Here is a 24,297-nt window from a genome sequence, read left to right on the forward strand (position 1 = left end):
ATATTACTTAGTATTATTGAGGAGACGGCGTCAAAGTAATGCATCAATTTCATCCCCAGATCCAGGGCCGGTGCAGCCCCATGCTCATTTTGTATTTGTTTTAGCACTTCTGGTAAATTGGCAAGTGTAGGGGTACCATGTGTGGTAGTATAAACGGCAGCAAAGACTGTACCCCATGTGGCACAGTCATCCACTGAGGGAACCATCCCAAACGGCAAGCACATAGTGAGCAGTCTATGTTTTTCCTGTGGCCCCGTATGGGGGCACACCGCTTCCAGCTGATTTGTTTTCTGGGCTATCCAGAACTGTATTTTTTCCCATTCCGTGGGCACTTTACCCATAATAGTATGCATTGTTTGTGGATTAATCCCAGTAGCCAATTTATAACCACCAGCTACTGGTGGTGCTGGACGCGCTGGTGTAGTGTTCAATGTACGCATTATGAACTGAACCAATCGTCTATATAATGCCACTAATTCATTATATAATACTCGTAAATCTGTGATCGGCATATTCTGTATGCCTGGGTGAGGTGTATATGTGCCAAACATAGGCCATGTAGATCCCTCATTACTTAAAGGACCCAGCCTCACCCGTCTTAGTACATGGGGTAGGGCACCTTCAAACCAGTTCTGATGCTCTTGATATGTGAGCGATATTTCATGATACTGGTATGCTTCGTATCTTACAGATACGTTCGCAATTTCATATGTGTGAAACGTATGTGTTCTTTGGTCAGCCTCAGGAAAGGTGACCCAACTGTAAAAAGTTTCTGTTTGGTATGCTTCAGTTGCTTCTATAATCAAAGTAACACCCCCGCCCTCTTCTGTAAGGCTATGCGCTAATAAATGTTGTGTAAGTGCATGTCTAGCATTCGCAGGAATGTCTATGGTATCAGCCATAGTTGTTTAGAGAAACGGAACACCAAAAATTGGCGGAATTTGTTTTCCTTTTAATGAGTTCGAGCTCGAACAACCTACAGCTTAATTAGGTGTTACCTGTTCAGCTGAGGAGGATTCTACCAAAGACCACGGACATCTCCGTATAATGGTACTTAGGGTACCTGTTGTCTGTGAGACAGTGATAGTCAGGGTAACCGTAAATCAGTGCCTAAACACCATCGTTGGTGGCGCCATGTCGTAGTTTGGACTCTTGCTCTGAGCAAGACTGCTGGTCTAGGACTGCTGGTCTCTTGCTCTGAGCAAGACTGCTTTCGTTTGTAGGTGACTAAGGGCCAGATGTATGAATCTGGCCCATTGCGATTCGGTAATTGCGATTTTTAAGAAATCGCAATTACCGACTCGCAAAGGGCCATGTATCACATTTGCGATTCGGTAATTGCGATTTCTTAAAAATCGCAAATGGAATTACCGAATCGTAAATTGCGATACTGGCCCCATTCGCAGTATGGGACTGTAGGCCCATAGCTGCGAATTTTTTGCATTTCCTAAATTGCGATTTCTGAAACAGAAATCGCAGTTTTGGAAATGCAAAAGGCCAGGGTGCTGGGGGCCTAAGGCCCCCTCTCCTGCACCCCAATTTTTTTTTTTTGTTAACATGTAAAGTACACACATGCCAAAAGGGCATGTGTGCTTTACATATAAAATTTAAAAATGCAGTTTTACTTCATTTTTTAATTTTGCACCAGGTTACCACCTGGTTACAGACAATGGTATTTTGCATGTGCAAAATACCATTCTGCGAAAAATCGCAATTTGCGATTTTTTGCAGAATTGCCTAGCGACCTGGATTTTGCAAATCGCAAATTGCGACTCGCAAAATCCAGGTCGCAACGCAGAAAATCGCAATTTTTGCGATTTTCATTTTGTGGCCTGCGAATGCCTTTGATGCATTGCAGACCACGATTTTGCACTCGCAAACGGCCGATTTCGCAGTTTGCGAGTGCAAAATCATTTGATACATCTGGCCCAAAGTCTCTTCCTACAACTAGTTGTAGCTGTTGTCTAAACCTTACCGGCTCACTAGCAGTACCTCACCAGAAACACAAAAGTTAAAGGTGATTTGTAGCAGTCGCTTACGCATGGACTCAAAGTAAGATATCTCAGGGTTGTTGTGGTTAAACGGAAATTACCCTTTTCTCACAGATATATTATGTCTCATACAAACAAAGGCAATAACACAGATGCAGTGAAGTTATAATAGTTTTTATTTAACATAACTGCAATTTGAGATAAGTTGCATGAACTGCAATGATTAGGATAATGAATATACCAAGCAACAGTATTGTGAAGAAGAGAGTCATGGTTATAAAGACCCCCACCATTTTTGCAATATATGAAAGAAATATATAAATATGTATGAGATGGAATATGCCCTAATGCCCTAATGAGAATAGGCCTAACCTCCTACCTAAAGCAGAGCTGGGTTTGCTAAACCTAATCTGCCAAAGCTGTGTCCATGAGAGGAGCCCCCAACCCTTGTTACCTTGGAATGAGGTCTCTATCTCAGACTCCGTAGGGACACGAAGACTGGGTCAGCGTCAAGACGACTGCAGCATCGGTATCAGCGATGGTGGCGATGCCCTCTGGTCGGAATCCCTCTGATTATCTGTCTGAAGTGTGATGTATTTATACAGATCTACAAGGTCACCTGACGTAGGTGTATTTCAAAACAATAGATAACAGGCATGCTTGGGACAGCAATTAATATCAACAATCCCTCGAAAGTATTGAGTGTGAACACCTACTGTTTGTTTGTCTTTTGTGCTTGATCTTGACGCCTTGGTACAGTGACACTGATAATAAAACTCATAACAAGTGGCCTAACTATAAAGAAGGCAGCAATCTTAGAGGAACTAAATAATTAAATGGGCTAAGACAGAGCAAGCTAAGTAGGTTAAAAGTCACTAAGTGACGGGGCACGAGTTTACAAGCCTACGGCTAAGCTAACTCCTGCTATCCCGTTAAAACAAACTGGGATTCACTACAATATGGCCTCTGAGCCCAGGACCAAAAACGCAGGTGCCTGCCATACAAAACCAGGTTGTATTGTGATAGATAATATTGATGTTTCCACAATACGATTTGGGCGGTGGAATTTGGGGCCGAACTAAGTTGGGGAGCTTCCAATTAATCACTCTCTCTGTGTTTGCCGCCGCATGCACCTACTCTCTGGTTTGAGCTAACTTGCTATTATACCTCTACACAGACAGTGTTTGCGAAGGGACAGCAGAACTGTCCTCATCACCTCCCTCAGAATTATTGGAATAGGAGTTGTTTGATGGGACTACTATGACTGAAAAATCACTCCCAGAGTCTGCACCATTGTCCTATCCCTCAGATGCTGTCACAGTATCTGCTTTCTCATTCTCTGATCCTACATCAGAACTGTCCTCCATAAGCCGAGGTAGGGCTTGAGCAACAGTCATCAAATGAGACGTCATCTCTTCTACTTGCTAAACTGTTGTTCTAAAACACTAGCCTACGTAGAGAGTCACAGGATTGCTGGTGGGTGTGTGTGTGATGCGTGCAACAATAAAGGTCACCTTACCTTTTCTTTGTCCCTCAATCAGCACGTTCTCTCAAGACACAAAAAAAAGACATACTATTACTTCACCTTACCACACACCAATTGTTACAGTCTTTAGCGTCTCTCGCGCCCAGTGTGACATTCATTATAGCCCCCTCGCACATACATTTCATTTGTATTATAGCGCAGGTAATGGCTGGATTTACTAATCCACTCAGCTATTCACATCAAACACAGATTTGATCTTTGCGGTAGGCATATAAACCCTCTGTGCTACTTTATGGCATCAAAACTGCCAATATAAAAACGTCAGATCCTTTTCTAGCAGAAACATAATCACAAGTGTTAGCTTGACTTTTTTATTGCTGCCTAAAAGCTACAGTTGAAACGCATTGGTTGGAATATGTGCATTGCTTTGAAGACGCAAGTTGCAAGAGAACTGGTGCCGAATATAAATATATATATATATATATATATATATATATATATATATATATATATATATATATATATATATATATATATATATATATATATATAGATATATATATATAGATATATATATATACATATCTATATATATAGATATATCTATATATGGATATATATAAATACATCTATATAGATATATAGATCTACACACAGATCTCTATATATTTTTTAATAGCTGTATTGTTCGCCTGAGGGGGTGATCGTGGTCCCCAGGGAAACCATACAGCTATCAAAAAACAAAATTGCCCCCCCCGCTGGGAGTCAGCACTACTCACGAGCAACTCCTGTCAGTTTCATTTTTTTTTTTTAAATATGTATTTTTTAAAATTAATTTTTAACTCCGAGGGGGGCGCGATCGCTCATCCGCATGGGTGAACTAACATTAAAATATATATATATATGCCCCCAGGGGGTCCAGCCAGTTTTCAGAGGAGGCTGACCCCCCTCCAAGTGTAGTTCCTAGTGTCTAGTAGGGTTTTCTGGCTGTGGATCTCCAGAAAACCATTTCAGGAAGGCCTTTCTTGAAAGGGGAGAGACTCCCCTTTCAAACAAGGCCTTCCCGAACAGTGGGGAGGCCCTTTCGGGCACGTTTTCCCCACCGGAGCAGAAAGGGGCCTTACCTGCTGCTTTCTGCTCGGGTGGGGAAAACGAAGTATGATGTCAGCAAGCCTTGTGGTGGACTGGCGTCACAGAGGGGTGGGTGAGGTTACGGGGTGAGTCACAGAAGCTCTTCCGGGTCCTCCAAGAGGGTTTTAAATAAAAAAGAAATCCTCTGGTGCAGTGCACTGGAGGATTTTTCAAACCCTTCCCAGGCGTCGGCCACTGGTTGTGACCCGCACCATGCAGGGAGTGGACGACGCCTGCACCTATAGGGTTAAAACAAGAGCAGGAGCCCGCATTTGTTTTTCTTCTTTAATTTTTTATGCAAATTTGCGTACTTTGTCGGAATTACACCAGATCTGGCAGAAAGCTAGCTTTTGGTCCAGAAAGCGTTCTCTTTGTGATTTGGTTTAAATCCGTTCAGTAGTTTCTGGGATACTATAGGTTAAAAAATATAACTATCTAGGGACGCAGATCCAACTATCCCCATGCTGACAAGGAAGGGTTGGCAGCCATTTTGGGCCTCTGCTTCAGCCAGTCCACAAAAAAAGATTTAAACAAAAAGAAAAGGGACCAGGGTATGGACTCCCTGATCTCCCTGCCTTGGTGCAGGTGTCCCCATGTACACCACCAGAGCTAAAAGCATTTTTTTTACAAAAAATCTTTGAAAAATCCATGAAAGGATCAGTGGATTTTTTCGAGATTTAAATTTTAAAAAACAGTCTCCCGCACTTTTCCCTTCCTTTGCCACCCTTTGGGCCATGTCCTGGGAGCATTGGAGGGTGAAAAAAGGAGGGGCATATGGGCCTCCGTTCAAGATCTTATAGTAGTCCTCAGATCCACTACCTTCCTGCAGCAAAGTTTAGTAGGTAAATGTGGGGGGCCCACGCAGCCCCCCTGCAGCCCCAAGGACTGCCATATCCCTGGGGCAACTATATTTTATTAGAAGTGGGAGGCCTGGGTGACCCCCCCCAACAGCCATGGGTTCTGCCAGCACCACAGAGTTATTGTATGGGGCCACACAATACCCCCATATCCCAGTGACCGCCACCTTCCTGGTGCTAAAATAAAATAATGAATTGGGTCTGTCTTGGACCCCAGGGACCAATACCTCCCTGGGGCTAAAATAAACATTGGGGAGGATGGCTGTGTGTGGGTGAGTCTATGATTGAGTGAGTGGTTGAGTCATTTGCTGTCTGGGAGTGTGAGTGGATGTATAAGCAGCTGTATGGGAGAGCAAGTGGCTGTGTGAATTGCTGCATTGGTTGAGTGAGTGGTTGTGTGAGTAGCTGTATGGGTGACTAAGTGGGTGTGTGAGTGCTTGCATAGGTGAGTGACTGTGTCAGTGAGTCAGTTCGCGAGTCAGTGACTGCATGGGTGAGTGAGTATTTGTATGAGTGGCTGTATGCGTAAGTGAGTGACTGTTTCATTCACTGTATTATCAAGTGAGTGGATCGGTGAGTAGCTGTTTTGGTGAGTGAATGGGTATGTGAATGGCTTCATGGGTGAGTGGGTGTGTGAGTGCCTGTACGGGTAAGTGAGTAAGTGTGCCAGTGGTTGTATGGGTGAGGGAATGGTTGTGCAAGTGACTGTATAGGTGAGCGAGTGAGTGGCTCTGTCAGTAACTGTATGGCTAAGTGTGTGGGTGTGAGAGTGGTTATATGTGTGAGGGAGTCGATGTGTGAGTGACTGTGTGGGTCTGTTAGTGGTATGTGAGTCGTACATTAATGTATGACTAGATGTATGAGTGGCTGTATGAGTCTGTTTGTGGGTGTGTGTGTAGCTATATGAGTGTGTGAATAGCAGAGTTAGTACTGTATGGGTGACTGCATCAGTTGTGTGAATGAGTGAGTGGGTTCGTGTCAGTAGTTTTATGGGTCTCTGAATGAGTATTTAGGTAGCTGTTTGTGTGTGGGTGTTTGAGAGTTTGTATGGGGGCATGAGTGGGTGTGAGAGTGATTCTGTGGATGATGTCATCAGTGATGTCATTTGAGATGTCATCAGTGATATTACTGACCATGTCATTGGTGATGTAATATGTGAGGTCATAATCAGTGCATTATAGGGGTGCAACTTATAGTTAGCTCAGGTAACTTCTGAATTTCTATGATTTTGTATGTGTGAAATGACAGCCTAATTATAACATCCCTGCAACTTTTGGTTTTATAAATAGATTTCCTTGTTTTTTTAAATTCTATTTCCTAACTATAATGTCTTGGTAACCTTTGTTTTTTTCTATGGTTTTCTAATTTAAAGCGATTTTCATTACTATACATTAATCCAACCACCACCGTTCACGGGCAGTGGTGGGACAGGCCCTGTGGCCCACCCCTATAACCAACAAACCCCACACTGTGCACAGCTTTTGGCTGAATGCTGCAGGGATTGACTACATGGCCTGGCCTGGCCTGTAGATGTAGCTGCTCTTGTGGTTTAGCAAGGCAGCTAAAACTCTTTCAAGCATATTCGAAAACACTGGCTGTGACATTCCTGCAGCCAAGCCCACAGTCACCTGGAAGGAACCACTTGCCAGGAAGTGGAGCACTGACAGAACCTGTACTGCAGGGGGTATTGCTGTAATGCTACGGATAGCAGGAATCAGATCTGGCTCCAATTGTTGACACAGCTCAGTACTTGTGGCTCTGTCCAGACAATAGGTCATAGTGTTGTGCCATTCTTCCAGTGTAGCTGAGTCCAGTAAGGGTCTGTGCACCGGTGCTTGCATCTTCCTCCGCAGTGGTAGGTATCTAAGTAAACCAAACATGAGATGTGTGTGACTACAGGAAAGATGGACACACAATATCACAGTACACACAGCAGTCACATCTGAGTACACCAACAAGAGTGTAAAGTACACTGGTGTCCTCTACATGCAAACGGACTTCCTCAAATATACCAATAATTTTCATTGCCCATTGTGTCTCACAGATGTAGTCAGAATTGTGTGTCGTGATTAGTATCATCCCATTATAAATATCCTGTCAACTACTCTTCTGCCAGCAGTGCACTGGTATGAGATCTAATTTGAGTGCCAGAGTCTTCAAGCAAGCCAAAGTATGTAGCGGACTGGAATTGTCTTGGTGAGTACCATCGGTACCTATGACGCACACTAAATTGTCCGCCATGAGTACCAGCATTAGGAATTGACAACCGCCTGTCCTGTATGCAGGAACAGGTGGAAGTGACCTCACTCTGCCGGTGTTTGGCGTCATGGCGGAGGGCGGTCTGCACTGCTGTGCAACTCCTCATTGGTTAACATGGAGGTCTATGGAACACATGAACCAATGAAGATCACCGGTAGCGGTGACAGTGTTCACTGGTGCGGGCGTGACCACCATTTTCTCTGTCCCACTTCACTTGATTCCTGTCTCCCAACAGATCAACACCTCCATTACGTGTGCTGTTGTGTCCTGTGTCTGGAACCTGTGATGACCTGTGCTACAGGGAATGGGGCCCCAGCCTTCTCATTGGAGGAGTTTGAGAAGCTTGTGGATGGGGTCCTACCTTTGTATGGGCAGTTCTGTGGGCCTCCAGAACAACAGGTGAGTCCCTTATGAGTATGTTGGATGCAACATAGCTTTGAGATGTGTGTGTTGGCAGTGTGTCTTATGTGGAGTGTATTTTAGCTGCATGCAATGTGTATGCATAGGTACGGGTCACATGTGGCCCTAATGTGCAATCTATGCAGTATGTAAGCCATTTCTGTAACAGAATGGAGTGTTCAGTTCATGGTGTCCATTCATCTGTGTTCCCTATGCAGGTCAGCGGCCATTAGAAGAAAGGGTTGTGGCGTGCCATCGCCAAGGACATGTGGACCCTGGGGGTCTATAGCTGGCAGAGCACCCAGTGCAGAAAATGGTGGGAGGGCCTGAGACACTGGGCCAGGAAGACCGCAGAGGCCCAGCTGGGGACGGGCTCCCAACGAGGAAGGGGTGCTCGTCGACCCTGACCCTCCCAATGTCCCGCATACTGGCAGTGGCCAATCCGGAGTTGGATGGACACTTGAGGGCAGCACAGCAGCCACAAGGGGGTGAGTACACACTGTGTGGATTCTTTTCTGATGCCTGCCATGTTGTATGGGTGCAAGGTTCTACTCAGTGGATGCCTCAATATTCCGGTTTAGCTAATCTTGTAGAGTCATGCTTAGCAATGTAGGGTGGTATGTATATTTGGTATTGGCAAGTAGCTGGCATAACATGGGAGACATGGCTTAGTGAGGCCCAGTAGATGTGCATATGGTAGTGTTTGGGTTAATTTCTGCTGTTGTTCCCAGGCAATGGTTTGGCATTTTAGTTCATACTGCACAGTGTTAGTCCCAGTGAGTGATTGTGATGTGTATGCCAAATGTGCTTTTGTTGCTGTAATTGACCCTGTACACACTTTATTTCTTCCCCACCCTCTATCTTTTTCTCATTCTGATGTGCATTAGCATCACCTGGCGAAGGAGCAGGGGCACCGGCGAGTGGGGAGCTGCAGTCCATGGTCCAAGGTGGCAGAGTCCACCGACGCCAAGGGGAACAGAGGGTTGGAGGGTGAGGGGAGCACCACGGGGAAGACAGGAGCTATGACATCTGACTCTGATTCCTCCTCTGATGGAAGCTCCCTGGTGGTGGCAGACCCCTCAGAGGCCACCTGAGCTACATCATCTTCCGCCACCCCTGTACCAGCACTGCCCTCCCAGGGGTCCCCCTACCCAGTGGCCCGTGCCCGCTCACCCAGGAGGGTGGGTGTCTCCTTCGCCCCAGGCACCTCAGGCCTGCCTCAGTCAGCCCTGCTGCCCTCAATGAGGAGGCTATTGACCTCATCAGATCCATCTCTGCAGGGCAGTGAATCATAGTGAATGCCATCCAGGGGCTGGCATCCCAGATGCAGCAATGCAATGCCTACCTGGAGGGAATTCACAGTGGTTTGGCTGGCCTACAGAGATCGTTTCAGGCTCTGGCCTCCTCTTTGACAGCAGCCAGTGTCCCTGGTTCTTCGGTCCCTCCTCCAACTACCTGTTCCCAGTCCCAAATTCCTCTCCCCCCACCAATCCCATGCACACAAGAAGACCAGCATGCACCCAAGACAATAAACAGGACCCGCACAGACAAGCACAGGCACCACACTTCACACCACAAGCATACACACAGCCAACACACAGAAGCATACAACAAAAGCCACTGCCTTCACTGTCTCCCCTCCTCCTCCTCCCTCACAGTCACATCAACATTCACACCTGCAAGAACTGCGTCTTCAGTTCCAGATCCTGCCACCTGTACAGCCTTGCCCATAGTCACCACAACAGCAGACATGCAGACTACCAACCCATTCACCACATGTTCAGTCACCACCACCACCTTCACTACCACATGCAGCACACCCATGTCACTTGCAGACACCACCACACCACACATACACAAGTCCTGTTTGTCCCCCATCCTGTCTGCCCACGCTCCTCCAAAGACACATAAATGCTCCCACTAAGACACACAACAGCCATCCACCTCACACACGCACACTGTACATGCGCCTGCAACCCAGTCCCCCACACCTACTCCTCCTACATTCACTCCCTCTACCTCCACTCCCAAACCTCCTCCCACAACCTGCAACATTAGACCTAAAACACGTTTCCTTGCCCGCCTTGACCTCTTCCCTCCCCCTCGTCCTGTCCAAAAAAGTAAGGTCCCTCTCCCTCAAACCAGTAGCTCCAGCTCCCAACCCACTCATGTCCATCCCCCTACAGTTACACCTGCCACTAAGGGGCACAAGACTGGCACTCCGGCCCCCCGCTCCAAGCCAACACCTTTGCCCCCTAAACAATGGAGCAAGGACCCACCCCCTCTCAAACTCAAGTCTAAGGCCACCCCTGCCAAGAAACCCCACCCCAACCCCCCCCACCCCATGCCCCCTGAGGTGCCTGCCTACTATCAGCATGGTGCCCCTGCCAGTTAATTGACTTAGGCTGTCAGGAGTCAAGTTGGGCCTTGGACGTTGCCCTGTGGGTTTTCCCATACATTGAACTGGCCAATGGCCCTTTCTGTATATAGTTCATTTATTTTATTGTGGTCGCTGTTCCCACCGGAATACAATTGTTGGACCAAAGGTATGTGTCCGGCGTTCTTTACTCCTGGCTTATGTTGTTGAATTTCTCTGCAGATAGTTCTCGGTGTGTGGTATGTGTGAAAGGTGTGTGTTGTGCGTATGGGTGTGTCACTCTCGCCTCTCTCCCTTGTGTGCTAGTCAGCTGTACTCACTGTCGTCAGTGGTGTTGCTGCTTCTGGACTGCCATTGTGTGGTACAGCATCGACATGACTTCCAGTTCGGGTTCCATGGCGGCACGGACTCCTCTGTGTCCCTGGAGGTGAGTGTCTCCTTTACATGATTTGTTTCTGCCAGGCTTTTCGTGGCAGTGGTCCCACCCCGGAAATCCTGGCTGTCTGCTATGTCATAATATGGTGGGCGGGGAATGGTGTTCTGCCAGCCTGAAGATGGCAACCGTGGAGGTCCGTGGCTGGATCGCACTAGTGGTTCAAGTGGAACTTTGGCTGTCAATGGGAGGGATCACCGCCATGGTCATAATTTGGCAGTCTTCACCGCCAGTCTGGCGATGGACCTACCGCCATCGCTGGCATGGTGGTCAGCTGACTGCCAGTGTCGTGATGACCACCTATGTGTCTGGAAGAACCCATAAGGTATAAGTGGGATGTCCTCTTGCCATGCCTTCTGTTTGTTTACAAGGAAGTACCACAGAAGGGACTTGGTTTTAGCCCCTTTGAGCTGATGTATGGCCACCCTGTGAGAGGACATCTAAGTCTGGTGAATGAGGGCTTGGAGAAGAACCTCCATTATGCCCCCCAGGATGTGGGAGTACCAGGCAAGCCATGAGGTCATGAAACGCTGGTATGACCAGATGCCACTCTTGTCGTGTTTCAGCCTGGCCAGAAAGTGTGGGTCATGGCCCCAGTGGAGACTCATGCTCTGCAGGACAAGTGGACTGGGCATTTTGAGGTGGTGGAGCGCAAGAGTGATGTCACCTCTCTGGAGAACTTGCAGACTCCTAGGAACCCTTTGAGGGTCCTGCATGTCAACCACCTCAAACCTCACTTTGAGAGATCAGACCTAACAATGTTCTTGGCAAAAGATGATGGGGTGGAGCAGGAGAGTGAGCCTTTTCCTAACCTCCTGTCTGCCCAGGATAAAGATGGCTCTGTGGAGGTTCTGACCCTCTCCAGCACCCTGACCCCAGAGCAACAGAGGGACTGTTGCCAGATGTTTGGACAGTTTGCCTCCTTGTTTTGTTTGACCCCAGGGGTCACTCATCTGTGCATATAAAATGTGAACACTGAGGACAGTCCACCTGTAAAACAGAAGATTTACAGGGTGGCTGACAAGGACAGGGCTAGCCTAAAGGATGAGGTTTCAAAGATGTGAACGTTAGGGCTTTTTTAGTTCTCCAGGAGTCCTTGGGCCAGCCCGGTGGTCTTGATTCCAAAGGCTGCTGCCCCCAGTGTAACCCCAGAACTCAGGTTCTGTGTGGACTACAGTGGACTCAATGCCATCACGAAGACTGAAATGCACCCCATCCTGAGAGATGATGAGCTCATTGATCAGTTGGGAGCTGCCAAGCTTCTCAGCATGTTTGACTTAACATCTGGTTACTGGCAGATTGCACTAATTGACGAGGCAAAGGAGAGATCAGCACTTTCCACCCCAGATGGATACTACCAGTTCCGGGTTATGCCCTTTAGGATGGAAAATGTCTCTGCCACCTTTCAGAGGTTGGTCAACCAGATTTTGGCTGGGTTGGAGGTTTTCAGTGCAGTCTACCTCTATGACATTGTAGTGTTCAGCTCTAGCTGGGAGGAACACCTGCAGCAACCCTGAGAAGTGTTGAAGGCTCTGCAGAGGACTGGCCTCACTATTATTACAGCTAGTAAACGCCAAATAGGGCAGGGATCTGTGGTTTACCTTGGACACCAGGTGTGGAGTGGCCAGGTGGCACCCCTGCAACTAGAAACGTGTACCATTCTGGGTCTCCCAATGTCCTACTGCGGCGGACTGAGGCGCGGGCCGAGCATTTGGCTTGGGGAGCGGCTGCGGTTCGTGGCGGCTGGGTGTGCTGCGCCCCTTTTGTTCTGTACTTTCTCGCGCAAGGCCCCAAAGTGGGCCTGGGGCCTCAGTGAGTCTTGGGCGTGGCGCGCCCTCAATAATACTATGGCACCTTCCTCATACCCCTCACTTACCTGGGGAGCCTATCCTTTTTTCTTCTTTTCTCTTCTTTTTCTTCTTGTCTCCTTGTGCATTCTTTTTCCCAGCATGCCTTCTTTTACCCTGCATGCCTTAGGACCCTTTTTCAAAATGGCGTCTTTTCTCTATATGTTCCTATGTTTCTTTCCCAATCCAATATGGTGACTTTCTACTTCCTGTTGGTCATTTCCCGTTCTTGGGTATAAGGTGAGTGAGTCTAGTTCCCCTTGCGCTGCAGCACTTCCTTTGGCGGTGATCTTCGCTCCTGCTAATTTTGCTCCAGTTATTTACCTTGCCTGTACCAGCTTCTTCCAGTATTGTTTTATCCTGTTGCTTCTTTTTGTTCCAGGGAGTTTCTGCTTCAGAAGTTTTTCCCTTAGGGATTTTTTTCTCTGGGACTCTCGAGGGCATGGATTGCTTTTGGCATTCCTTCATCGGCAGCACCGTGTCTACCAAAAAGGGCCACCCTTACCTTGGTCAAGGCAGAACCTACAGGAATCAAGACCCTTCTGCAGTTCCAGTGGGCCAAAGACACAAACGAAGAATAGCTTGTGACACCCAAGACCCAGACAGAGGTTAGATCCTTTCTAGGTCTAACCAGGTATCACAGGAGGTTTGTCAAGGGGTATGGCACTATTGTTGTTCCCTTGACTGAGTTGACCTCTCAAAAGCAGCGCAAAAAGGTGATCTGAGCTGAGGCTTGCCAGACCATTTCTGATGCCCTGAAGGCAACCATGTGCATGGAACCCATGCTGAAGGCACCCAACTTCTCCAAGAAATTAGTTTTGTAGACTGACACTTCAGAGCATGTTGTGGGAGCAGTTCTAACACAGCTAAATGAAGAGGGCCTAGACAAGCTTGTAGCCTTCATAAGTAGGAGGTTACTTCCCTGGGATCGGAGATGGAGAAGCTTTTGCTGTGGTCTGGACACTGAGGAAACTGAGTATCTACTTGTTTGGGACTCACTTCCGGGTTCAGACGGACCACAGATCCCTCAGATGGTTAATGCAGGTGAGGGGGGAGAACCCAAAACTGTTTAGTGGTCCATTTCCCTGCAGGGGATGGACTTTACGGTGGAACACCGCCCTGATACAGAACATGTCAATGCTGATGGTCTGTTCGGATTCTTCTGCTTTACTGATGAGAACTCCCATGAGTTTGGGTTGTTCTCCCCACTTTCAGCTGGGGGGGGACACGTGTTAGAACTGGCATCCTTTGCGTAGTCTCCCCTGTCTTTTTTGCCTCTGCTTCCTATATTGTGACTGTGTGCTGGACTTTGGTTTTGCTGGTTTTTGGTACTCTGGCACTTTACCACTACTGACCAGGGCTAAAATGCAAGTGCTCTCTGTGTAAACTGTTTGTAATTGGCTTTTACATCCATGACTGGCATATTTGATTTACCAGTAAGCCAAAAGTAAATCAAATGCTACTAGTGAGCCTGAAGCACTGATTGTGCCACCCACATGAGTAGCCCTGTGAACATGTCTCAGACCTGCCACTGTAGTGTCTGTGTGTGCAGTTTTATACCACCAAGTCGACCTGGCAAATGTACCCACTTGCCAGGTCAAAACCTTGGTGCCACACACATGCCCTATTAGCAAAACAAAAGGGGAAACACCTGTGCTGTCTTTGGGGCTGGATCCCAATGCCCGAGTCATTTTTTCAGTAACTGTTATCCAACTGAATATGTTTAGCAAGGCCAACTTCAAATGTATTTTCAAGATACAAATAAATGGTACAACTAGTCCATTGCTCCTAGGGTGATAAAAAACAGTTTTATGTGTCTAATCCCTACCTCTAGTAAAAATTCTTCCATCTCCAGAGCAACCAACTTCATTCCATTATCAGTCACCAATTCACATGGGTAGCATACCCTTCCAAACACTTTCTGCAGAAATCGTATTATAACCAGTGTACTCAGTGTGCTCACAAATTTCTCCTCAGGCCACTTAGTCCAATAACCAGTCAAACTATAGCATATCTAAATGTTTCTCCTAACAAAGTATGTGGACCTGAAATATCCAATGCCAATATATATCATGGTACCATGGATACCTCAATAGGTGCTACCAGAGATTGATGCATCACTTGTGTTTTATTGCTTATTGCACATACATTACAATCCCTCTCAAGATTCTCCGGTGCTTTATCCATACCTGGCCACCAAAATTCCTCTCTGACCCTCCGCTTCATAGCTCAAATACAAACATGTCCTTTATGGGCCAGTTGCAACACTTGTCCGTGCAATTCCCATTCCACTACCAAGTGTTACACACATTCCAACAAACCATTATCCAAAGTGAATTCCTATGCTACTTAGAGTAACAACTTAAACTCTAACCTTACCATCTTAGCATCTGGCCAAATGGACACAATCCAAATCCTCACCTGAGTCCAAACATTGTCCATTTCCAAAGTATTTCTCCACTCCTCCTCATGTTAAACATCTTTAAAAATTGTGGTTTCCAGACTGCAGTTTCTTTCTGCATGCACAATGCACTTGACAGCTCCATTGTAATCCGCTGTCCACTTGCCATCTCCGTTGTCATCCTCTGTCAGGAATCCGTTTGGCAGCCTCTTTGTAATGCTGCTGCTTTCTGACAAAAGAAGCCACTCCATGCTGCAGATCACTCCATCTCCATGAACACAGTAGAAAGCTGGCAGTCAAGCTCCAGCTCATCACCAATCCATAAAGACGGGCCTCAGGAGACAAGATATCTTTAAAATTATTTATTCAGAGGTAATGAAGCAGACCACCAGCACCTCACTGCACAATACGTCTCCCTTTCTCCCAACCACCACTCTGCCAATCTTCCCCACACAATGTTCCAACCAAAACCATCAAGAACCAGAACCCCACATCTAACTAACTATACCATCACTTTAACCTGTGTTTTTTCAGTGAAATTCTTAATGCAAGTATGATCTTACTACTACAGTATACCTAGTATAAAGGCACGGGCCAGTGGTGGACAGGCCCTGTACCCAACCCCACCAGGGGCGGCCAACCACCCCTTTCATGGCCAGCCATTTGAGCATGCTTATCACACTATAAAAGGTGACCCATCAAAATACAAAGCAATCCGGCTGGCTTTGTCAAGGAGTCATCACATCAACATATGAAGGCAAACCTACTGGCTTTGCTAACAACAGTACTGCCAGAGTCTTTCTTTCATATTTTTCAGAGCAAATAATGCAGCCATAAGAACAACCACAAGGTGTCCCTGAAATCCTTTGTTGAAAAACAAACCCTCCAGCTTTCAGAACGATTCGAAACACCAAAAACCTTTCCTGGGGTCATATTGTATATGCCCCATGAAACATAGGGTTATCTTTAATACTTGATTCCTCTGGAATTGCTTCACTCTCTGCAGTCCCCCACAACATAATTTAACATGTTGACATTGCCCCTGCCCAGATTGTAGCATCACAAAGCAGGACAAAATATGTATATTAGCCCACAACTGCTCCTCAACAGGAGCAGTGAATAATAAAGGCGTGGCTCTGGCCTCTAATTTATTATAAATTTTTCCTGCCTCGCACCACGTTAATTATTTTTTTTGGGGTGGCTTGGTCACACCTAGAACACCCTCAGCCTTCTTTTTCTTTCAGGGTCACCAGCTCCCTGTATACAGCCTCTGCCCTCTGGGCTACTCTGGAGCCAGTAACATTCCCTTTGTGGTTATGCCAGGATCATGCCAGCAAGAGCAAATCACTGTTCCCTGCCGCTCCACTCCACCACTCCACATTCTGGTGCAGGGAATGGGGTCCCCAGCACAATAATTTAGTATGGGGAGGGGGGCCTCAAGCCTCTCTTCCAAACATTATTTACATATATGCACTAACCCGTAAGCTCTGCCCCACCCCATCCCCCCAACTAGTGATTCAATGAAATATGGGTCTGTACTGGTTTTTTTGGGGGGAGGTTCCATGTACTCCTGCAGGACCACGAAACCAAAAAAAAAAAATTTGGCCCCTCGGACAGAGTCCCTAAGGGAGCTCCCCAAAAGAGCTATCGCTTGATGGTATCTCTGCACTGCACATTTATGTCCTATTTACACAATTTTTGAAGACAAGAGGACCATGTCCTTGAGCCCTGTAACAGCCACTGGAACAGTTTTCTACACATTACACCCAGTCATTCTGAGCACTTGCTCAAAAAGTCCATTTCAGGCAATCAGATGTGTTGATTTTTTTAATTTCAACCGAATTGTCAAAATAGTTATAAAATGTTAACATTAACTTCTTAAAAACTACTGAATGGATTTACACCAGGTCTTGAAAGCACACTTCTAGGAAATTATATAGCTTTCTGCAAATTTGGTGTAATACCAGTAAGGCCTTCAGGTTGTAGTGCTGTCTAAAATTCCTTGTGAGAACTGCAGGAGGGAAATTGCATTTTGGAACCCCTCCCCCTCTTCTCAGCCCCGCTTGACGGATCTCCCTGACACTTTCCATGATGGTGCTAAAATGGATTCACTTTTTTTGGAAAGGTTTATGAAGTTTTGTCATACAGCGCTAAATTATTAACTGTACATAAAACCCTTTTAATATGGAAATTCCTCAACCACAACTGTGTAATACTTATATATAGCACGTAGATTTCAATTCAATTACCAAAGTAGCTAATCCTACTATATAATAATAATTATCTCTAATTAATCAACACCTCTATACATGCAACAAATTTATAATTGTTCATTTAACGTTTCAGTCCTAGAATTACAATGAAAATGTTGTGCTGTGTTGGTTGAAGAGAACATTTTCTTTCTACAAGCACATATTAAATGTAAATGTAATGCTGTAAGCATAACTGCACAACAACCCCCTTAGGCACAGACTGTTATTTCTGCAAGTGGTGGGTATGGTAACTTCAGATTAAAATCTCTGTCCTTTTACACTGAGTCCACGTTGCTACGTCCTGAGCAGCTGAAATGAGCTAATGTACAGTACTAAAACCCCAGATTTAAAGAACGAAATAATAGAGAGTGAAGCACTGTGCTGATTTAAACTTGTTTTCTTCTGCCTGCAAGACCTTACTCTTTGTTTGCTTAGGTACATGAAATTGGTTGATTTTTTTCATAAGACACGTTTTCTATCTTGTATATGCTTTCATAAAACATCTGCTTTTCCTTAACTTATCCTGTCAATTGTAACTCAATTGATGTACATTCCTATATTTTAAACAGTACTCCCTTTCTCTTTGCAGGGGTGAGATATGCTGATAAATGAAGAAAATGCATTACAAAATGTTAAGAACCACGGAGTTATGCTATTTTATGATATCTTTGTTACATACATTTTTTATAATGCATTAATCATCAGAGAGTATCCAGGTGGTTGGGCAGTTGTGTAGGTGTGTGATCACTAAGGTGCTTATACACAGAATTATGACTACGATTTGACCTCATCTTCTCTGGATTTCAGTGACAATTTTAAATAACAACCCCAAATCTGAGCTAAGAACAAAGGGTCTTATTACGAGTCTGGCGGTCCAAGGACCACCAGACTCCTAGTGGTGGTCGGACCGCCGTACTCCAGGCGGTCCGACCGCCACATTACGTACCTGGTGATTGGACCGCCATCACCGCTGGTAACATGGCTCCCGATGGACTGATGGCAGTCGGACTCCTGTTCAGCCACGACAGTGCTAAACTTATTGCAGCCGTGCTGAACACGACTAGTGTTTCTACCAGCCTTTCCATGGCAGGGACCCCACCATGGAAAGGCTGGTGGAAATACAGTGCAGGAGGGTCCCTACACTGCCCATGCCCATGGCATGGGATGTGCAGGGGCACCGCTGCCTGGCACCCTTGAAATGTGCACTGTCAGCTTTGCAGGCTGACCAGCTGGAACATTGTAGTACGATGTTCTCACAGGTCAGTGCAGTGGGAACATCGTAATATGTTGGGGGTTGAGGCAGCCGGGTTGACGGACTCCTCATCACTGTACGTTTGGCAGTCAGCTTGTGCCAATTTTGTAATGAGCCCCCAAGTGTGTTTCATTTAGCCATTTACCTGTGCAGTAAAAGCACATTTTCCAGGTATCTATCAATGCATTTCTGAATCAGGCATAACCTGTGCATGAGAACACCACAATATTTTCTTGGTAGATGGCAGGCATAGGAGTTGAATAAGCTTTCTGGAGTAGGGCTCCAGATTCTAGTAAAACTCAAAAGCCTGGATTTATCAATCTTTCACGAACACAACATGTGTGAAAGGGAGAGGGCAGGAATGCGCCATATTTACCAATATATGCCACAATCCTGCTCTCTGCCTGCTCTGGTGCACAATCTGCTGCCTAGTGCCAATGCAGAAACCCTTCCCCCACAGTAGACAGGATTGTTTTTGTGTCCTGTAATAAAACGTGGCAATGGCAAACATGCACCTTCCATAGGTACCCCTCAGAATTCGCAGCAGGTTGACTGTATATTTGAGAAGTCTGCCTGGTGATGCTGTATGGTTGGCTACCTTACCCCCCACGGGTACAGGTATGTATTCTTAAATACATAATATTTTTACATAATACAACCAACGCACACAATACAATGGAAAAGAGCCACTAAGATCCACAGAAGGCACAGAAATAACTAGCATGTGCTAAGTATTGCATAACAATGGCTTTCGAAATAAACTTACTTTAATAACGACTATTACTATTCATGGTCACACTGGGGCAGGAAATCGGCCAGGGCACCAAAATAAAACTGACCCACATTAGTGAATTAGATAGCTAAAAGAAGCAGCCCATATTTCCAAACTAGGGCAGTTTTGAACTAGTAAATGCATGCTGTTTAAGTGTTTCACAATTTAAGGAAGACTACATGCATGTGTGCTTGCTGAACACAATATAGGTATTAATATCACGTAAATTAACAATAAACAAGCATTGACAAAGCCAATAGGTTGCACCAATGCAAAATCTATTGGCTTTATCAATGTGTTTTTTTAACATGCTGCACAGCAGTTCAGCTGCTGTGCAGCATGGTTTAAAGTAACAAAAATGCTATGGTGTGGTGAATGCTGGCCGTGCCATAGCACTGTTTTATTTTTTTATTTTAAGGAACATTACACAGGAAGTCACCTGCTGTGAAATGTAAAAAAAAAAAACATTAACAAAGCCAATGGATTTTGCATTAACAAACCCGAATGGCTTTGCCAATTTGCACTGAAGACTAAAGACAACAATCATTGTCAAAATACAAAAAAACACACGAAGACGCAAGAAAGGAGGGAGGGTTGACTAATGGAACCCTAATAACACACAAGACATTGTTACACAAGTTAATCCACCCAAAATGTCTTACGGACGTATGTTGCTGCGAGAGCAGTGCACCTGGCCAACCTTGGTAAGGCACTAGTATGTGCCAGATGGTTTCCTCCATGTGTGATGAGACTGTAAAACATTAAGACCCTTTTTCAGAGGAGATAGAGTGATTTCTAGCATGTTTATTTGGCATTGAATATGGCAGCATTTCCATACTGTGTCTACAAGTGCTTCTGTAATGGAAGACAAATTGTTTTGCCAAAAGAAAAATCTTGGACATCTGTACATTTCAACTTGTTAAGTACGTGACACCATCTATGGGGTATACATTAGTAATCACCATACTGCTCATAGCCACCATAGATGACATCTTCCATATGGGAATGCAGGGGCGGCTCTTTCGCAATGGCGAAGGAGCTTCGCACCCCTGGCTAAGCCAGGAGCTAAAAGATGAAACTATATTTCTTTTTCTTTCAGCTGCTGGCTCAGCCAGCAACTTTTGACGGGGCGGACTGGGCCATGGGAAATGAGAGTTGGGAAGGAGGAGGAGGAGAAAGTGCACCTAAGTGTGCATGTGTGTTTGGCCGGCCGTCCCAGGCCAGCCAATTACACATGAACACTTAGGTGTCTCCAGCTCGGCTGTGTTGAACAGCCAGGCTGGAGAAACTGCACAGACCACAGGGTTGTGTCTGAGCGGCAGTCCAAGCTGCTCAGACCAATCCTGATGCTGCTTTCATGCTAGGTTTAGCATGAAAGCAGCACCAGGATTGCTGGGAGCCTGTGCTAGTGTCCCAGTTGTTCTGCTTTCCTACATATCTCCTATCGGAGCTTACAGAACCTCTCTGTAATGCACTTCTGAGTTCAAAGAAGACCTATATTGTTGTTAATTCTCCCCCACCCACAAGTTCCTGAGAGACAAAATTAGTAGATTTCAAGCACACGTTTAAAAGAGTAGTCGCAGCAATGAAAGCAAAATATATCACAGTACTTCTCAGTTGCAATGTACACAGCAAATATATATGATTATAGCATACTATAATTGCAAAGCAAAGCATAAAAGTCAAAATTCATCACCGTATGGGCAAGGCGGTAGGGCCTAAAGCTTCATCTTTCTGGGGTCTGCAAGTTGCTGACTCCGGTCAACTGCGAGAAAGAGATTATCTACCCAAACAGGAGACTGGCAACTGACGTCTAGCTCCAGCCTGAAGTCAAGCAGATTCAAATCTAACTCACTGTAGCCTAGAGTCATCCTTAAAAGCAAACTCAGTGTGAGATTTGAACGACCTTGGAGAATGGCCAGTTCTCCTGAGCCATTCCACTCTCAGACTGGATTGCGAGGTAAACACAAAATCTACGTGCTCTTATCAGCTAAGGTCTGGTGTGAAGAAAACAGCTTGGTCCATCTTGTGGAAAAACACAGCTTGGAAAAAACACAGACATCTCTGCAATGTCTCAACTGCAATGTCTAACTCCACGTTAAAGCCAATAGGCAGCTAACCTAAATATCAAATGTGATGTCTAATGTCATGTCAAAGCCAATAGGCATCTAAGCTGCTAATGTCATGTCAAAGCCAATAGGCAGCTAACCTAAATATCAAATGTAATGTCTAATATCATGTCAAAACTAATAGGCAGATAAACTGAATACAAAATGTAATGGCTAATGCCATGTCAAAGCCAATAGGCGGCTAAACTGAACACAGAAAGTAATGGCTAATGCCATGTCAAAGCCAATAGGCGGCTAAACTGAACAAAACATATAGGGGGTCATTACAACCCTGGCGGACGGTGTTAAAGCGGCGGTAAGACCGCCAACAGGCTGGCGGTCTTTTTTTGAGTATTATGACCATGGCGGTTACTGCCATGGTCATCCGCCGCTTCTCCGTTCCGCCCGCCAGGGCGGAGACGACCGCTGGGTTGGAGACCTGGGTCTTCAGCCCGGCGGTCGTTACAATACCACCGCCGGTATTTTGACCCGGCTTACCGCCGTGGATTTCCAGCGGTAGGAACCGCCATGAAATCCATGGCGTTAAGCACTATCAGTGCCAGAGAATTCCTTCCCTGGCACTGATAGGGGTCTCCGACCACCCCCCAACCCCACCCGACTCCCTCCCCTACACCCCCACCACACCTGCCACCCCCCAAAGGTGGCAGGGCCCCCCTCCCCACCCCAACCCCCGACATTACCTTACACATACACCCGACACGCACCCTACATACACAGACGCACACCCCCATGCACCCACACAACACACAACACCCACCCAACCCCCTCCCCTAACGGACGATTGACTTACCTGTTCCGTCGATCCGCCGGGAGGGGACGGGAGCCATGGGGGCAGCTCCGCCGACACCACACCGCCAACAGAACACCGCCGCGCAGAATCACAGGACGTGATTAGCTGGGCGGTGTTCTGTTGGCGTGGAGGTGGAGCAACCTCCACTTTCCCGCCACACGCAAGTATGGCTGTTGGCGGCTCTCCGTTGGTAAAACGACGGAGGACAGCCAACGGTCATAATACGCCGAGCGGAAAACCGCCAGTACTGGCGGTCTTCCACACAGCGGTTCCTCGGCGGTCTTGTTAAAAGACCGCCGAGGTTGTAATGACCACCATAATGTGCTACTGATGAACATTGAGCAGCTAATATGCGCAGTGGTGAAACACAAAGTCATTGGTCAAACACAATTAATAGCATCACACCAGTGAAAGCTGGGACACCAGAAAAGGATTGTGGTGGCAGGTGGTGGTGGTGATTGGAAGGGGTACGTTTTTTTTAAACAAATGTAATCTCCCCCCCACCCCCATGTCCCACCGCTCCCCTTGAGAGTTGTGGCGGCTGTCACTGAACAACACGTTGCATGCCTGAGCTACAGGGCCAAAACCTTTACTAGTTTTATTACATATGTGAAACCACAAGTCCTGGAATCCATTTATTGATGGCAAACAAATCAGCTCTGGCAAAAGAGGTCAAACACAGCAGAAAGAGCACTTGGTGGCATAGGCTGTTCAGGTGCAAAGAAATTAGTTACATGAAAATAATTTAGCATTTTGCAGCTTTCAAGGTCCCCACGCTGAGAATTACACTAGCTCTTCTTGCAAGAGAAGAAACCATCAGAACAGATGCTTATCATATTGGGAAGTGACTCAAAAACAGCAATGCACAAATTTAAATGCATCACCCAAAAAAATGTTGATACAGGGCTATGTAGCAGTGATGTTGGGAAACAAACTGCATTTTGAAGCCATATTAAAAAAGCAAATACCAGCACATACCAGCATGTGAAACTGCCATTGATAGCACTTGTGTGTTATGAAAGAGCGCTCCGTCCGAAGAAAACTAGCATGAACTATTCTTTTAAATTAACTGCTTACCTTGCTTTTCTGTAGTGTAGTGTACCTTCTTTTAATGCAGCTCTCCCCTCATGTAAAAATAATAATCAGCTGCCCCTCCAAATTTTTCAAAATTATTTTGTTAAATTGCCAATGTTTAAAGATGTCTAGACTTATTTACACATTGCAGTTAAGTTCTGTTCCTATTTTAAAAATGCAATCAAAAATATGATGCCAAGCATACTATTCTGGTCAGTCATCCTCACTAACATGTAAAGTATCTTCGATGTGAATATAAGAAGTGGGGTGGGGAGTTTGAAGAGTATTGGAAATCTCTTACCTTTTGACACATACTCCCGGCTTGGATATAAATGACAAAACATGTTAGTGATGGCACTTTAATGAGCAGTTTACTCCTGCTCATTTTTTTCAGCTCAAACCAAAGTCCTGTTATTAGCATAATGCTTCTTCTGTCCAGAGCCTGGCACCCCCCAGGGATCACTTGAGGCCCCCCTAGGGTGGCGTGCCCCCCAGTTTGAAGACCCCTGCTTTACTGTGAGATATCTGCATACCGCTGGATTACTGGCATTTCTAATGTGGCTGTAGCACTATGTTGACACTGTGTGAAATATTTTTAGCAATTGGGTGGGCATTTGATGAGGGCCCACACAAAGTGCTCTTGAAATCATTACCTCAGGCCCTCAAACATGAGGAACTTGTGGGAAGCAACAGCGGGAGGGGGGAGGTGGTAGGGAACACCAACAATGGTCAGTGGGAGTGGAGTGAGACACAACTGTAGAGATATGTACTTTTGAAGAGAGCATTATCAAAATATTTTTTAAAACAAACCTGGAAAACGTCTACGGCCAATGGAAGGACACGGACC

Source organism: Pleurodeles waltl, chromosome 12 (assembly GCF_031143425.1).
Source record: "Pleurodeles waltl isolate 20211129_DDA chromosome 12, aPleWal1.hap1.20221129, whole genome shotgun sequence".
In the NCBI taxonomy this organism is placed as follows: domain Eukaryota; kingdom Metazoa; phylum Chordata; class Amphibia; order Caudata; family Salamandridae; genus Pleurodeles; species Pleurodeles waltl.